At 39.6% G+C, this 12,178-nt stretch overlaps 26 non-coding genes across 26 annotated transcripts; all 26 read right to left on the reverse strand.

Annotated features, from left to right (window-relative positions):
- Window positions 1-233: 233 nt before the first annotated feature.
- LOC146039008 (5S ribosomal RNA) lies at window positions 234-352 on the reverse strand. The gene has a single exon (XR_014462551.1). It is a non-coding gene; the product is annotated as a 5S ribosomal RNA (ribosomal RNA).
- Window positions 353-697: 345 nt separating this feature from the next.
- Window positions 698-816, reverse strand: LOC146038042 (5S ribosomal RNA). Its single transcript, XR_014461667.1, has one exon. It is a non-coding gene; the product is annotated as a 5S ribosomal RNA (ribosomal RNA).
- A 348-nt stretch (window positions 817-1,164) lies between these two features.
- LOC146038985 (5S ribosomal RNA) lies at window positions 1,165-1,283 on the reverse strand. The gene has a single exon (XR_014462530.1). It is a non-coding gene; the product is annotated as a 5S ribosomal RNA (ribosomal RNA).
- Window positions 1,284-1,628: 345 nt separating this feature from the next.
- Window positions 1,629-1,747, reverse strand: LOC146038054 (5S ribosomal RNA). Its single transcript, XR_014461678.1, has one exon. It is a non-coding gene; the product is annotated as a 5S ribosomal RNA (ribosomal RNA).
- A 345-nt stretch (window positions 1,748-2,092) lies between these two features.
- LOC146037918 (5S ribosomal RNA) lies at window positions 2,093-2,211 on the reverse strand. The gene has a single exon (XR_014461553.1). It is a non-coding gene; the product is annotated as a 5S ribosomal RNA (ribosomal RNA).
- A 346-nt stretch (window positions 2,212-2,557) lies between these two features.
- LOC146039618 (5S ribosomal RNA) lies at window positions 2,558-2,675 on the reverse strand. Its single transcript, XR_014463107.1, has one exon. It is a non-coding gene; the product is annotated as a 5S ribosomal RNA (ribosomal RNA).
- Window positions 2,676-3,020: 345 nt separating this feature from the next.
- Window positions 3,021-3,139, reverse strand: LOC146038068 (5S ribosomal RNA). Its single transcript, XR_014461689.1, has one exon. It is a non-coding gene; the product is annotated as a 5S ribosomal RNA (ribosomal RNA).
- Window positions 3,140-3,484: 345 nt separating this feature from the next.
- Window positions 3,485-3,603, reverse strand: LOC146039178 (5S ribosomal RNA). Its single transcript, XR_014462707.1, has one exon. It is a non-coding gene; the product is annotated as a 5S ribosomal RNA (ribosomal RNA).
- A 345-nt stretch (window positions 3,604-3,948) lies between these two features.
- On the reverse strand, window positions 3,949-4,067 carry LOC146037641 (5S ribosomal RNA). Its single transcript, XR_014461300.1, has one exon. It is a non-coding gene; the product is annotated as a 5S ribosomal RNA (ribosomal RNA).
- Window positions 4,068-4,412: 345 nt separating this feature from the next.
- Window positions 4,413-4,531, reverse strand: LOC146038512 (5S ribosomal RNA). Its single transcript, XR_014462098.1, has one exon. It is a non-coding gene; the product is annotated as a 5S ribosomal RNA (ribosomal RNA).
- Window positions 4,532-4,876: 345 nt separating this feature from the next.
- On the reverse strand, window positions 4,877-4,995 carry LOC146038080 (5S ribosomal RNA). Its single transcript, XR_014461701.1, has one exon. It is a non-coding gene; the product is annotated as a 5S ribosomal RNA (ribosomal RNA).
- A 346-nt stretch (window positions 4,996-5,341) lies between these two features.
- On the reverse strand, window positions 5,342-5,460 carry LOC146038936 (5S ribosomal RNA). The gene has a single exon (XR_014462486.1). It is a non-coding gene; the product is annotated as a 5S ribosomal RNA (ribosomal RNA).
- Window positions 5,461-5,805: 345 nt separating this feature from the next.
- On the reverse strand, window positions 5,806-5,924 carry LOC146038092 (5S ribosomal RNA). The gene has a single exon (XR_014461712.1). It is a non-coding gene; the product is annotated as a 5S ribosomal RNA (ribosomal RNA).
- Window positions 5,925-6,269: 345 nt separating this feature from the next.
- LOC146038072 (5S ribosomal RNA) lies at window positions 6,270-6,388 on the reverse strand. Its single transcript, XR_014461693.1, has one exon. It is a non-coding gene; the product is annotated as a 5S ribosomal RNA (ribosomal RNA).
- Window positions 6,389-6,733: 345 nt separating this feature from the next.
- LOC146037642 (5S ribosomal RNA) lies at window positions 6,734-6,852 on the reverse strand. The gene has a single exon (XR_014461301.1). It is a non-coding gene; the product is annotated as a 5S ribosomal RNA (ribosomal RNA).
- Window positions 6,853-7,196: 344 nt separating this feature from the next.
- LOC146038104 (5S ribosomal RNA) lies at window positions 7,197-7,315 on the reverse strand. The gene has a single exon (XR_014461723.1). It is a non-coding gene; the product is annotated as a 5S ribosomal RNA (ribosomal RNA).
- Window positions 7,316-7,660: 345 nt separating this feature from the next.
- LOC146038116 (5S ribosomal RNA) lies at window positions 7,661-7,779 on the reverse strand. The gene has a single exon (XR_014461734.1). It is a non-coding gene; the product is annotated as a 5S ribosomal RNA (ribosomal RNA).
- A 345-nt stretch (window positions 7,780-8,124) lies between these two features.
- Window positions 8,125-8,243, reverse strand: LOC146039189 (5S ribosomal RNA). Its single transcript, XR_014462717.1, has one exon. It is a non-coding gene; the product is annotated as a 5S ribosomal RNA (ribosomal RNA).
- Window positions 8,244-8,588: 345 nt separating this feature from the next.
- On the reverse strand, window positions 8,589-8,707 carry LOC146038129 (5S ribosomal RNA). The gene has a single exon (XR_014461746.1). It is a non-coding gene; the product is annotated as a 5S ribosomal RNA (ribosomal RNA).
- A 345-nt stretch (window positions 8,708-9,052) lies between these two features.
- Window positions 9,053-9,171, reverse strand: LOC146038141 (5S ribosomal RNA). Its single transcript, XR_014461757.1, has one exon. It is a non-coding gene; the product is annotated as a 5S ribosomal RNA (ribosomal RNA).
- A 345-nt stretch (window positions 9,172-9,516) lies between these two features.
- LOC146038153 (5S ribosomal RNA) lies at window positions 9,517-9,635 on the reverse strand. Its single transcript, XR_014461768.1, has one exon. It is a non-coding gene; the product is annotated as a 5S ribosomal RNA (ribosomal RNA).
- Window positions 9,636-9,980: 345 nt separating this feature from the next.
- On the reverse strand, window positions 9,981-10,099 carry LOC146037984 (5S ribosomal RNA). Its single transcript, XR_014461614.1, has one exon. It is a non-coding gene; the product is annotated as a 5S ribosomal RNA (ribosomal RNA).
- A 345-nt stretch (window positions 10,100-10,444) lies between these two features.
- On the reverse strand, window positions 10,445-10,563 carry LOC146038893 (5S ribosomal RNA). The gene has a single exon (XR_014462446.1). It is a non-coding gene; the product is annotated as a 5S ribosomal RNA (ribosomal RNA).
- Window positions 10,564-10,907: 344 nt separating this feature from the next.
- LOC146038705 (5S ribosomal RNA) lies at window positions 10,908-11,026 on the reverse strand. Its single transcript, XR_014462275.1, has one exon. It is a non-coding gene; the product is annotated as a 5S ribosomal RNA (ribosomal RNA).
- A 345-nt stretch (window positions 11,027-11,371) lies between these two features.
- Window positions 11,372-11,490, reverse strand: LOC146039044 (5S ribosomal RNA). The gene has a single exon (XR_014462584.1). It is a non-coding gene; the product is annotated as a 5S ribosomal RNA (ribosomal RNA).
- A 345-nt stretch (window positions 11,491-11,835) lies between these two features.
- LOC146038165 (5S ribosomal RNA) lies at window positions 11,836-11,954 on the reverse strand. The gene has a single exon (XR_014461779.1). It is a non-coding gene; the product is annotated as a 5S ribosomal RNA (ribosomal RNA).
- Window positions 11,955-12,178: the final 224 nt, after the last annotated feature.

Consider the following 12,178-nt stretch of genomic DNA (forward strand, 5'->3'; position numbering starts at 1 on the left):
AGACCTACAGGACATGATATTAGCAGGTGGTCTCAAATTAAACTACTAAAGAGGCTCAACACCGTTTAGCTGCCAAAAGCAGTTGGAATTGGGCCTAAACAGTGTGGTAAGTTTTTAGGTGATGGCTATTGTGTCTGTTTGACCTCTTCCAAATGTCTGTAATGTCAATAAAGAGAAAATAGTTTCCAATTTAAAAAGCTAGAGAATAAAAACAATTTGCCAGTAATGGGAGAAACCTACAGCACCTGGTGTTCCCATGTAATCTCCCACCCAAGTACTAACCAGGCCCAGCACTGCTTAGCTTCCAAGATCAGACGAGATTGGGCGTATCCAATGTGGTATGGCTGTAGGTGAGATACCGTCACTTTTTTGCCCTCTTCTACTTCTATAACCAGGTAAGCTAATAAAAAAGTTTCCTAACTGTAATGCCTTACTGAAAAAAATCATGTGTTGGTAATGTAAAAAGACCTACAGGACATGATATTAGCAGGTGGTCTCAAATTAAACTACTAAAGAGGCTCAACACTGTTTAGCTGCCAGAAGCAGTTGGAATTGGGCCTAAACAGTGTGGTAAGTTTTTAGGTGAAGGCTATTGTGTCTGTTTGACCTCTTCCAAATGTCTGTACTGTCAATAAAGAGAAAAAAGTTTCAAATTTAAAAAGCTAGAGAATAAAAACAATATGCCAGTAATGGGATAAACCTACAGCACCTGGTGTTCCCATGTGGTCTCCCACCCAAGTACTAACCAGGCCCAACACTGCTTAGCTTCCAAGATCAGACGAGATTGGGCGTATCCAATGTGGTATGGCTGTAGGTGAGATGCCAGCACTTTTTTTGCCCTCTTCTACTTCTATAACCATGTAAGCTAATAAAAAAGTTTCCTAACTGTATAGCCTTACTGAAAAAAATCATGTGTTGGTAATGTAAAAAGACCTACAGGACATGATATTAGCAGGTGGTCTCAAATTAAACTACTAAAGAGGCTCAACACTGTTTAGCTCCCAAAAGCAGTTGGAATTGGGCCTAAATAGTGTGGTAAGTTTTTAGGTGATGGCTATTGTGTCTGTTTGACCTGTCCCAAATGTCTGTACTGTCAATAAAGAGAAAAAAGTTTCCAATTTAAATAGCAAGAGAATAAAAAATTTTTTTCCATTAATGGGAAAAAACCTACAGCACCTGGTGTTCCCATGTGGTCTCCCACCCAAGTCCTAACCAGGCCCAACACTGCTTAGCTTCCAAGATCAGACGAGATTGGGCGTATCCAATGTGGTATGGCTGTAGGTGAGATACCGGCACTTTTTTGCCCTCTTCTACTTCTATAACCAGGTAAGCTAATAAAAAAGCTTCCTAACTGTATTGCCTTACTGAAAAAAATCATGTGTTGGTAATGTAAAAAGACCTACAGGACATGATATTAGCAGGTGGTCTCAAATTAAACTACTAAAGAGGCTCAACACTGTTTAGCTGCCAAAAGCAGTTGGAATTGGGCCTAGACAGTGTGGTAAGTTTTTAGGTGATGGCTATTGTGTCTGTTTGACCTCTTCCAAATGTCTGTACTGTCAATAAAGAGAAAAAAGTTTCCAATTTAAAAAGCTAGAGAATAAAAACAATTTGCCAGTAATGGGAAAAACCTACAGCACCTGGTGTTCCCATGTGGTCTCCCACCCAAGTACTAACCAGGCCCAACACTGCTTAGCTTCCAAGATCAGACGAGATTGGGCGTATCCAATGTGGTATGGCTGTAGGTGAGATACAGGCACTTTTTTGCCCTCTTCTACTTCTATAACCAGGTAAGCTAATAAAAAAGTTTCCTAACTATATTGGCTTACTGAAAAAAATCATGTGATGGTAATGTAAAAAGACCTACAGGACATGATATTAGCAGGTGGTCTCAAATTAAACTACTAAAGAGGCTCAACACTGTTTAGTTCCCAAAAGCAGTTGGAATTGTGCCTAAACAGTGTGATCAGTTTTTAGGTGATGGCTATTGTGTCTGTTTGACCTGTCCCAAATGTCTGTATTGGCAATAAAAATAAAAAGTTTCCAATTTAAATAGCAAGAGAATAAAAACAATTTGCCATTAATGGGAAAAAACCTACAGCACCTGGTTTTCCCATGTGGTATCCCACCCAAGTACTATCCAGGCCCAACACTGCTTAGCTTCCAAGATCAGACGAGATTGGGCGTATCCAATGTGGTATGGCTGTAGGTGAGATACAGGCACTTTTTTGCCCTCTTCTACTTCTATAACCAGGTAAGCTAATAAAAAAGTTTCCTAACTATATTGGCTTACTGAAAAAAATCATGTGTTGGTAATGTAAAAAGACCTACAGGACATGATATTAGCAGGTGGTCTCAAATTAAACTACTAAAGATGCTCAACACTGTTTAGCTCCCAAAAGCAGTTGGAATTGGGCCTAAACAGTGTGGTAAGTTTTTAGGTGATGGCTATTGTGTCTGTTTGACCTGTCCCAAATGTCTGTATTGGCAATAAAAATAAAAAGTTTCCAATTTAAATAGCTAGAGAATAAAAACAATTTGCCATTATTGGGAAAAAAACCTACAGCACCTGGTGTTCCCATGTGGTCTCCCACCCAAGTACTAACCAGGCCCAACACTGCTTAGCTTCCAAGATCAGACGAGATTGGGCTATCTAATGTGGTATGGCTGTAGGTGAGACACCGGCACTTTTTTGCCCTCTTCTACTTCTATAACCAGGTAAGCTAATAAAAAAGTTTCCTAACTGTATTGCCTTACTGAAAAAAATCATGTGTTGGTAATGTAAAAAGACCTACAGGACATGATATTAGCAGGTGGTCTCAAATTAAACTACTAAAGAGGCTCAACACTGTTTAGCTGCCAAAAGCAGTTGGAATTGGGCCTAGACAGTGTGGTAAGTTTTTAGGTGATGGCTATTGTGTCTGTTTGACCTCTTCCAAATGTCTGTACTGTCAATAAAGAGAAAAAAGTTTCCAATTTAAAAAGCTAGAGAATAAAAACAATTTGTCAGTAATGGGAAAAACCTACAGCACCTGGTGTTCCCATGTGGTCTCCCACCCAAGTACTAACCAGGCCCAACACTGCTTAGCTTCCAAGATCAGACGAGATTGGGCGTATCCAATGTGGTATGGCTGTAGGTGAGATACAGTCACTTTTTTGCCCTCTTCTACTTCTATAACCAGGTAAGCTAATAAAAAAGTTTCCTAACTATATTGGCTTACTGAAAAAAATCATGTGCTGGTAATGTAAAAAGACCTACAGGACATGATATTAGCAGGTGGTCTCAAATGAAACTACTAAAGAGGCTCAACACTGTTTAGCTCCCAAAAGCAGTTGGAATTGGGCCTAAACAGTGTGGTAAGTTTTTAGGTGATGGCTATTGTGTCTGTTTGACTTGTCCCAAATGTCTGTATTGGCAATAAAAATAAAACGTTTCCAATTTAAATAGCAAGAGAATAAAAACAATTTGCCATTAATGGGAAAAAACCTACAGCACCTGGTGTTCCCATGTGGTCTCCCACCCAAGTACTAACCAGGCCAAACACTACTTAGCTTCCAAGATCAGACGAGATTGGGCGTATCCAATGTGGTATGGCTGTAGGTGAGATACCGGCACTTTTTTGCCCTCTTCTACTTCTATAACCAGGTAAGCTAATAAAAAAGTTTCCTAACTGTATTGCCTTACTGAAAAAAATCATGTGTTGGTAATGTAAAAAGACCTACAGGACATGATATTAGCAGGTGGTCTCAAATTAAACTACTAAAGAGGCTCATCACTGTTTAGCTGCCAAAAGCAGTTGGAATTGGGCCTAAACAGTGTGGTAAGTTTTTAGGTGATGGCTATTGTGTCTGTTTGACCTCTTCCAAATGTCTGTACTGTCAATAAAGAGAAAAAAGTTTCCAATTTAAAAAGCTAGAGAATAAAAACAATTTGCCAGTAATGGGAAAAACCTACAGCACCTGGTGTTCCCATGTGGTCTCCCACCCAAGTACTAACCAGGCCCAGCACTGCTTAGCTTCCAAGATCAGACGAGATTGGGCGTATCCAATGTGGTATGGCTGTAGGTGAGATACAGGCACTTTTTTGCCCTCTTCTACTTCTATAACCAGGTAAGCTAATAAAAAAGTTTCCTAACTATATTGGCTTACTGAAAATAATCATGTGTTGGTAATGTAAAAAGACCTACAGGACATGATATTAGCAGGTGGTCTCAAATTAAACTACTAAAGAGGCTCAACACTGTTTAGCTCCCAAAAGCAGTTGGAATTGGGCCTAAACAGTGTGGTAAGTTTTTAGGTGATGGCTATTGTGTCTGTTTGACCTGTCCCAAATGTCTGTATTGGCAATAAAAATAAAAAGTTTCCAATTTAAATAGCTAGAGAATAAAAACAATTTGCCATTAATGGGAAAAAACCTACAGCACCTGGTGTTCCCATGTGGTCTCCCACCCAAGTACTAACCAGGCCTAACACTGCTTAGCTTCCAAGATCAGACGAGATTGGGCGTATCCAATGTGGTATGGCTGTAGGTGAGATACCAGCACTTTTTTGCCCTCTTCTACTTTTATAACCAGGTAAGCTAATAAAAAAGTTTCCTAACTGTATTGCCTTACTGAAAAAAATCATGTGTTGGTAATGTAAAAAGACCTACAGGACATGATATTAGCAGGTGGTCTCAAATTAAACTACTAAAGAGGCTCAACACTGTTTAGCTCCCAAAAGCAGTTGGAATTGGGCCTAAACAGTGTGGTAAGTTTTTAGGTGATGGCTATTGTGTCTGTTTGACCTGTCCCAAATGTCTGTATTGGCAATAAAAATAAAAATTTTCCAATTTAAATAGCTAGAGAATAAAAACAATTTGCCATTAATGGGAAAAAACCTACAGCACCTGGTGTTCCCATGTGGTCTCCCACCCAAGTACTAACCAGGCCCAACACTGCTTAGCTTCCAAGATCAGACGAGATTGGGCGTATCCAATGTGGTATGGCTGTAGGTGAGATACCGGCACTTTTTTGCCCTCTTCTACTTCTATAACCAGGTAAGCTAATAAAAAAGTTTCCTAACTGTATTGCCTTACTGAAAAAAATCATGTGTTGGTAATGTAAAAAGAGCTACAGGACATGATATTAGCAGGTGGTCTCAAATTAAACTACTAAAGAGGCTCAACACTGTTTAGCTCCCAAAAGCAGTTGGAATTGGGCCTAAACAGTGTGGTAAGTTTTTAGGTGATGGCTATTGTGTCTGTTTGACCTGTCCCAAATGTCTGTATTGGCAATAAAAATAAAAAGTTTCCAATTTAAATAGCTAGAGAATAAAAACAATTTGCCATTAATGGGAAAAAAACCTACAGCACCTGGTGTTCCCATGTGGTCTCCCACCCAAGTACTAACCAGGCCCAATACTGCTTAGCTTCCAAGATCAGACGAGATTGGGTGTATGCAATGAGGTATGGCTGCAGGTGAGATACCGGCACTTTTTTGCCCTCTTCTACTTCTATAACCAGGTAAGCTAATAAAAAAGTTTCCTAACTGTATTGCCTTACTGAATAAAATCATGTGTTGGTAATGTAAAAAGTCCTACAGGACATGATATTAGCAGGTGGTCTCAAATTAAACTACTAAAGAGGCTCAAGATTGTTTAGCTGCCAAAAGCAGTTGGAATTGGGCCTAAACAGTGTGGTAAGTTTTTAGGTGATGGCTATTGTGTCTGTTGGACCTCTTCCAAATGTCTGTACTGTCAATAAAGAGAAAAAAGTTTCCAATTTAAAAAGCTAGAGAATAAAAACAATTTGCCAGTAATGGGAAAAACCTACAGCACCTGGTGTTCCCATGTGGTCTCCCACCCAAGTACTAACCAGGCCCAACACTGCTTAGCTTCCAAGATCAGACGAGATTGGGCGTATCCAATGTGGTATGGCTGTAGGTGAGATACAGGCACTTTTTTGCCCTCTTCTACTTCTATAACCAGGTAAGCTAATAAAAAAGTTTCCTAACTATATTGGCTTACTGAAAAAAATCATGTGTTGGTAATGTAAAAAGACCTACAGGACATGATATTAGCAGGTGGTCTCAAATTAAACTACTAAAGAGGCTCAACACTGTTTAGCTGCCAAAAGCAGTTGGAATTGGGCCTAAACAGTGTCGTAAGTTTTTAGGTGATGGCTATTGTGTCTGTTTGACCTGTCCCAAATGTCTGTATTGGCAATAAAAATAAAAAGTTTCCAATTTAAATAGCAAGAGAATAAAAACAATTTGCCATTAATGGGAAAAAACCTACAGCACCTGGTGTTCCCATGTGGTCTCCCACCCAAGTACTAACCAGGCCCAACACTGCTTAGCTTCCAAGATCAGACGAGATTGGGCGTATCCAATGTGGTACGGCTGTAGGTGAGATACCGGCACTTTTTTGCCCTCTTCTACTTCTATAACCAGGTAAGCTAATAAAAAAGTTTCCTAACTGTATTGCCTTACTGAAAAAAATCATGTGTTGGTAATGTAAAAAGACCTACAGGACATGATATTAGCAGGTGGTCTCAAATTAAACTACTAAAGAGGCTCAACACTGTTTAGCTGCCAAAAGCAGTTGGAATTGGGCCTAAACAGTGTGGTAAGTTTTTAGGTGATGGCTATTGTGTCTGTTTGACCTCTTCCAAATGTCTGTACTGTCAATAAAGAGAAAAAAGTTTTCAATTTAAAAAGCTAGAGAATAAAAACAATTTGCCAGTAATGGGAAAAACCTACAGCACCTGGTGTTCCCATGTGGTCTCCCACCCAAGTACTAACCAGGCCCAGCACTGCTTAGCTTCCAAGATCAGACGAGATTGGGCGTATCCAATGTGGTATGGCTGTAGGTGAGATACAGGCACTTTTTGCCCTCTTCTACTTCTATAACCAGGTAAGCTAATAAAAAAGTTTCCTAACTATATTGGCTTACTGAAAAAAATCATGTGTTGGTAATGTAAAAAGACCTACAGGACATGATATTAGCAGGTGGTCTCAAATTAAACTACTAAAGAGGCTCAACACTGTTTAGCTCCCAAAAGCAGTTGGAAATGGGCCTAAACAGTGTGGTAAGTTTTTAGGTGATGGCTATTGTGTCTGCTGGACCTCTTCCAAATGTCTGTACTGTCAATAAAGAGAAAAAAGTTTCCAATTTAAAAAGCTAGAGAATAAAAACAATTTGCCAGTAATGGGAAAAACCTACAGCACCTGGTGTTCCCATGTGGTCTCCCACCCAAGTACTAACCAGGCCCAACACTGCTTAGCTTCCAAGATCAGACGAGATTGGGCGTATCCAATGTGGTATGGCTGTAGGTGAGATACAGGCACTTTTTTGCCCTCTTCTACTTCTATAACCAGGTAAGCTAATAAAAAAGTTTCCTAACTATATTGGCTTACTGAAAAAAATCATGTGTTGGTAATGTAAAAAGACCTACAGGACATGATATTAGCAGGTGGTCTCAAATTAAACTACTAAAGAGGCTCAACACTGTTTAGCTGCCAAAAGCAGTTGGAATTGGGCCTAAACAGTGTGGTAAGTTTTTAGGTGATGGCTATTGTGTCTGTTTGACCTGTCCCAAATGTCTGTATTGGCAATAAAATTAAAAAGTTTCCAATTTAAATAGCAAGAGAATAAAAACAATTTGCCATTAATGGGAAAAAACCTACAGCACCTGGTGTTCCCATGTGGTCTCCCACCCAAGTACTAACCAGGCCCAACACTGCTTAGCTTCCAAGATCAGACGAGATTGGGCGTATCCAATGTGGTATGGCTGTAGGTGAGATACCGGCACTTTTTTGCCCTCTTCTACTTCTATAACCAGGTAAGCTAATATAAAAGTTTCCTAACTGTATTGCCTTACTGAAAAAAATCATGTGTTGGTAATGTAAAAAGACCTACAGGACATGATATTAGCAGGTGGTCTCAAATTAAACTACTAAAGAGGCTCAACACTGTTTAGCTGCCAAAAGCAGTTGGAATTGGGCCTAAACAGTGTGGTAAGTTTTTAGGTGATGGCTATTGTGTCTGTTTGACCTCTTCCAAATGTCTGTACTGTCAATAAAGAGAAAAAAGTTTCCAATTTAAAAAGCTAGAGAATAAAAACAATTTGCCAGTAATGGGAAAAACCTACAGCTCCTGGTGTTCCCATGTGGTCTCCCACCCAAGTACTAACCAGGCCCAGCACTGCTTAGCTTCTAAGATCAGACGAGATTGGGCGTATCCAATGTGGTATGGCTGTAGGTGAGATACAGGCACTTTTTTGCCCTCTTTTACTTCTATAACCAGGTAAGCTAATAAAATAGTTTCCTAACTATATTGGCTTACTGAAAAAAATCATGTGTTGGTAATGTAAAAAGACCTACAGGACATGATATTAGCAGGTGGTCTCAAATTAAACTACTAAAGAGGCTCAACACTGTTTAGCTCCCAAAAGCAGTTGGAATTGGGCCTAAACAGTGTGGTAAGTTTTTAGGTGATGGCTATTGTGTCTGTTCGACCTGTCCCAAATGTCTGTATTGGCAATAAAAATAAAAAGTTTCCAATTTAAATAGCAAGAGAATAAAAACAATTTGCCATTATTGGGAAAAAACCTACAGCACCTGGTGTTCCCATGTGGTCTCCCACCCAAGTACTAACCAGGCCCAACACTGCTTAGCTTCCAAGATCAGACGAGATTGGGCGTATCCAATGTGGTATGGCTGTAGGTGAGATACCGGCACTTTTTTGCCCTCTTCTACTTCTATAACCAGGTAAGCTAATAAAAAAGTTTCCTAACTGTATTGCCTTACTGAAAAAAATCATGTGTTGGTAATGTAAAAAGACCTACAGGACATGATATTAGCAGGTGGTCTCAAATTAAACTACTAAAGAGGCTCAACACTGTTTAGCTGCCAAAAGCAGTTGGAATTGGGCCTAGACAGTGTGGTAAGTTTTTAGGTGATGGCTATTGTGTCTGTTTGACCTCTTCCAAATGTCTGTACTGTCAATAAAGAGAAAAAAGTTTCCAATTTAAAAAGCTAGAGAATAAAAACAATTTGCCAGTAATGGGAAAAACCTACAGCACCTGGTGTTCCCATGTGGTCTCCCACCCAAGTACTAACCAGGCCCAACACTGCTTAGCTTCCAAGATCAGACGAGATTGGGCGTATCCAATGTGGTATGGCTGTAGGTGAGATACAGGCACTTTTTTGCCCTCTTCTACTTCTATAACCAGGTAAGCTAATAAAAAAGTTTCCTAACTATATTGGCTTACTGAAAAAAATCATGTGTTGGTAATGTAAAAAGACCTACAGGACATGATATTAGCAGGTGGTCTCAAATTAAACTACTAAAGAGGCTCAACACTGTTTAGCTCCCAAAAGCAGTTGGAATTGGGCCTAAACAGTGTGGTAAGTTTTTAGGTGATGGCTATTGTGTCTGTTCGACCTGTCCCAAATGTCTGTATTGGCAATAAAAATAAAAAGTTTCCAATTTAAATAGCAAGAGAATAAAAACAATTTGCCATTAATGGGAAAAAACCTACAGCACCTGGTGTTCCCATGTGGTCTCCCACCCAAGTACTAACCAGGCCCAACACTGCTTAGCTTCCAAGATCAGACGAGATTGGGCGTATCCAATGTGGTATGGCTGTAGGTGAGATACCGGCAATTTTTTGCCCTCTTCTACTTCTATAACCAGGTAAGCTAATAAAAAAGTTTCCTAACTATATTGGCTTACTGAAAAAAATCATGTGTTGATAATGTAAAAAGACCTACAGGACATGATATTAGCAGGTGGTCTTAAATTAAACTACTAAAGAGGCTCAACACTGTTTAGCTCCCAAAAGCAGTTGGAATTGGGCCTAAACAGTGTGGTAAGTTTTTAGGTGATGGCTATTGTGTCTGTTTGACCTGTCCCAAATGTCTGTATTGGCAATAAAAATAAAAAGTTTCCAATTTAAATAGCAAGAGAATAAAAACAATTTGCCATTAATGGGAAAAAACCTACAGCACCTGGTGTTCCCATGTGGTCTCCCACCCAAGTACTAACCAGGCCCAACACTGCTTAGCTTCCAAGATCAGACGAGATTGGGTGTATGCAATGAGGTATGGCTGCAGGTGAGATACCAGCACTTTTTTGCCCTCTTCTACTTCTATAACCAGGTAAGCTAATAAAAAAGTTTCCTAACTATATTGGCTTACTGAAAAAAATCATGTGTTGGTAATGTAAAAAGACCTACAGGACATAATATTAGCAGGTGGTCTCAAATTAAACTACTTAAGAGGCTCAACACTGTTTAGCTGCCAAAAGCAGTTGGAATTGTACCTAAACAGTGTGGTAAGTTTTTAGGTGATGGCTATTGTGTCTGTTTGACCTGTCCCAAATGTCTGTATTGGCAATAAAAATAAAAAGTTTCCAATTTAAATAGCAAGAGAATAAAAACAATTTGCCATTAATGGGAAAAAACCTACAGCACCTGGTGTTCCCTTGTGGTCTCCCACCCAAGTACTAACCAGGCCCAACACTGCTTAGCTTCCAAGATCAGACAAGATTGGGCGTATCCAATGTGGTATGGCTGTAGGTGAGATACCGGCACTTTTTTGCCCTCTTCTACTTCTATAACCAGGTAAGCTAATAAAAAAGTTTCCTAACTGTATTGCCTTACTGAAAAAAATCATGTGTTGGTAATGTAAAAAGACCTACAGGACATGATATTAGCAGGTGGTCTCAAATTAAACTACTAAAGAGGCTCAACACTGTTTAGCTGCCAAAAGCAGTTGGAATTGGGCCTAAACAGTGTGGTAAGTTTTTAGGTGATGGCTATTGTGTCTGTTTGACCTCTTCCAAATGTCTGTACTGTCAATAAAGAGAAAAAAGTTTCCAATTTAAAAAGCTAGAGAATAAAAAAATTTGCCAGTAATGGGAAAAACCTACAGCACCTGGTGTTCCCATGTGGTCTCCCACCCAAGTACTAACCAGGCCCAGCACTGCTTAGTTTCCAAGATCAGACGAGATTGGGCGTATCCAATGTGGTATGGCTGTAGGTGATATACAGGCACTTTTTTGCCCTCTTCTACTTCTATAACCAGGTAAGCTAATAAAAAAGTTTCCTAACTATATTGGCTTACTGAATAAAATCATGTGTTGGTAATGTAAAAAGTCCTACAGGACATGATATTAGCAGGTGGTCTCAAATTAAACTACTAAAGAGGCTCAACACTGTTTAGCTGCCAAAAGCAGTTGGAATTGGGCCTAAACAGTGTAGTAAGTTTTTAGGTGATGGCTATTGTGTCTGTTTGACCTGTCCCAAATGTCTGTATTGGCAATAAAAATAAAAAGTTTCCAATTTAAATAGCAAGAGAATAAAAACATTTTGCCATTAATGGGAAAAAACCTACAGCACCTGGTGTTCCCATGTGCTCTCCCACCCAAGTACTAACCAGGCCCAACACTGCTTAGCTTCCAAGATCAGATGAGATTGGGTGTATGCAATGAGGTATGGCTGCAGGTGAGGTGCCAGCACTTTTTTGCCCTCTTCTACTTCTATAACCAGGTAAGCTAATAAAAAAGTTTCCTAACTGTATTGCCTTACTGAATAAAATCATGTGTTGGTAATGTAAAAAGTCCTACAGGACATGATATTAGCAGGTGGTCTCAAATTAAACTACTAAAGAGGCTCAACACTGTTTAGCTGCCAAAAGCAGTTGGAATTGGGCCTAAACAGTGTGGTAAGTTTTTAGGTGATGGCTATTGTGTCTGTTGGACCTCTTCCAAATGTCTGTACTGTCAATAAAGAGAAAAAAGTTTCCAATTTAAAAAGCTAGAGAATAAAAACAATTTGCCAGTAATGGGAAAAACCTACAGCACCTGGTGTTCCCATGTGGTCTCCCACCCAAGTACTAACCAGGCCCAACACTGCTTAGCTTCCAAGATCAGACGAGATTGGGCGTATCCAATGTGGTATGGCTGTAGGTAAGATACCGGCACTTTTTTGCCCTCTTCTACTTCTATAACCAGGTAAGCTAATTAAAAAGTTTCCTAACTGTATTGCCTTACTGAAAAAAATCATGTGTTGGTAATGTAAAAAGACCTACAGGACATGATATTAGCAGGTGGTCTCAAATTAAACTACTAAAGAGGCTCAACACCGTTTAGCTGCCAAAAGCAGTTGGAATTGGGCCTAAACAGTGTGGTAAGT

The sequence above is a fragment of the Crinia signifera genome, chromosome 9 (assembly GCF_055691185.1).
Source record: "Crinia signifera chromosome 9, ASM5569118v1, whole genome shotgun sequence".
NCBI lineage: Eukaryota > Metazoa > Chordata > Amphibia > Anura > Myobatrachidae > Crinia > Crinia signifera.